Here is a 2,618-nt window from a genome sequence, read left to right as displayed (position 1 = left end):
GAGAAGGCTCCGGGGAGACCTGAGAGCAGCCTTTCGGTATATGAAGGGGGGCTGTAGGAAAGTATGGGACAGACTCTTTAGCAGGGTGTGTTGGGATGGGACAAGGGGAAATGGTTTCAAACTAAAAGAGAGGAAGTTCAGACTGGACATAAGGAAGAAGTTTTTTACAGTAAGGGCAGTGAGGCACTGGCACAGTTTGCCCAGAAAGGTGGTGGATGCCCTGTCCCTGGAGACACTCGAGGTCAGGTTAGACAGGGCTCTGAGCAACCTGATGGAGCTGCAGGTGTCCCTGTTCATTGCAGGGGAGTTGGAGTAGATGATCTTTAATGGTTCCTCCCAACTCAAACGATTCTATGATCCTATGATTCTCTTGTTCCACAAATAGGCTGATTCTTTTCTAGCAGGATACTTGAACAATACGTTATTGTGGTAAAACTGTAAATAGCATAAGAAGAATGAAACCCATATTATTAATGCAAAGAAGATAAATGGCAATCTCCTCTGCTCCTCATTGACAGAGAGTTTTCCACTGGAAATAATTATCTACAACAATGTAATAGTTTTGTGTTGGGATGGATATGACCAAGAGTAGGTTGAGTCCATCATGTTTTATTGTTATTTTATTAGGGTTAGTAAAATTTATGGTACAAAGAATTTTTGTCATAAAACTGACAGAATATAATCTTACTATTAAACAAATCTCCTCAATCACAGTTATTAAACTAAGTCTAATCAATGTCTTAACTAATATAATTGTGTGTTTTGGGGCCCCAGTTACAAAGTCCTGTTAAGCATTGCAGATTCTTACTAATCAGCTTTGGACAGTTTGATGAATTTAATTTGCAGAAAACTTGGAATATAGGCACATAATGTCTTTCTCTTGTAAATACATATCAAGAAGCTGCAAGCACTGTGAAATAAATGAGACTGCAGTTGCCAAATTCTGGTGAAGTTATAAAATCATCACATCTTACCGTGTTTTACAGTAAACCTTTAAACTGAACCCCCCCCCTTCCATCCTATAAGATCACACCACCACCAAGTCTATACGTGCACACAAACGCACTCTTCCTTCAGACTGCTGATGTGAGAGCAACTCTGGTACCACTGCCTGTCCACAGAGAGCACAGAAAGAGGACATCTGCTCATCCACCCTGTGGATTCCTTCCAGCCTCTCTCAGTGCAGTTCTGCGCTGCATGAGGTTGCAAAGTGGCACAGTGCAATTCAAACCTGGAATGCAAGGAAGAAGGAAATATACAAGCCCAACTCCATGTCAGATTCATGAAATTATCTGCTAACAGCTACCAAAGGCCAGAGGAACAGGGGCCCAGTCATCCCAATGCTCCACAGCGAACAGAGCCCCAGGTTATCAAAATAAACCTCTTTAACTGAGAAAGGATTACACCAACTTGACATGATTCAGTGTTCCTCTTCAGTTATTCTTGCAGAAATGCTGGCACAAAATAGAAGCTTGCAAACATAAAGATGGATGATGGCAGGAGTTATACTGGGCAGCAGGTCACATCTGAAGCAGTCTCCAGCATTCCACAGGAAATTGATTTGGATGACAAACAGGGCCCAGTACAAGCGGGGAAATTTTGTACTGGTGCTCTTTTCAAAGCTGGTCACAAGTTTCATATCTCAGGGGAGGCACCTCGTGCATATAGCAAGATGCATACATTTTTAATCAGAACATGACCCATGGAAATATTTTGAGAAATAGAAGCCTCTATACTTCACATTTGGAAACTGGCAAGAGGGGAAGGACCAAAACAATTCTTGTGACTTATATCTCAAACCTTCTCTAGAAAACAGTGTGGACAAGAAACTTACAAAATTGAAAACCAGTGTTATTCTTACCTATAGACAGTTCTTTGGGTGTTGGCTCTTTCTCCAGATACAAATCAATCCACTAGACAACCCAAATATACATGTCTTAGTTCTGCTGCTACTAAGATAACACCAAAGCATCAGCACACAGATATCCATTCTATCATCATAGCAAGAATTGAAGGACTGAGAGATACGGTAAGGTAAAGCTGCCTGAAACAAAAAGATACTGTTATAAAATCTGCATTTCCAGATTGTTTGTGATCAGTTTGGCTTCAAATATACCTGGCAGATTCCAAGGACAACTTGGATGTTGTCCCACCTCAGTCCCCGGAAACAGGGACCGTGCTCAGATCAGAAAGGCTTAAGCAAGCCCTTCTCACAAATGTAAGAAAAATGCATTCACAGGGAATAAAATGAGATTATGTTTAATCAGTGTTTTCAATATCTAATTCAATTGAACCTCTGAATACTCATCTGGAAATAGGAAGCAGAGAGCATCACAAGGTCTTATGAGGACAGGAAATTACTGATTGCGGGGAACTTGTTGCAGCTGTTCACCATTGCTGAAGATTAGGGTGAAAGAAGAAGAGATAATGCAGACAGTATGGTTACAACAGCAGAATTTGAAAAACTGGCTTTGCATTTGCACTGTCACCTCTACGGGAACTGTTAATATCACTGTCTGAAAAATGCACTTGGATCCTACTGTCAACATCAGCAGAAATTTGCATCTTGGCAATGTTGTCAGAAATCTGATGGAAAATGTAAGGCTTGTGCTACTGTT

General features: G+C 41.0%; 1 long non-coding RNA gene across 1 annotated transcript; it reads right to left on the bottom strand.

Moving 5' to 3' along the window:
• LOC110393477 lies at window positions 543-2,293 on the bottom strand. Its single transcript, XR_002435024.1, has 3 exons — window positions 2,117-2,293; window positions 1,862-2,044; window positions 543-1,231 (listed from the first exon to the last, which is right to left on the bottom strand). It is a non-coding gene; the product is annotated as an uncharacterized LOC110393477 (long non-coding RNA).

Source organism: Numida meleagris, chromosome 1, assembly GCF_002078875.1.
Source record: "Numida meleagris isolate 19003 breed g44 Domestic line chromosome 1, NumMel1.0, whole genome shotgun sequence".
Taxonomy (NCBI): domain Eukaryota; kingdom Metazoa; phylum Chordata; class Aves; order Galliformes; family Numididae; genus Numida; species Numida meleagris.
Note: the sequence above shows the minus strand (reverse complement) of the source record. Positions and strands in the feature narration are given on the sequence as shown.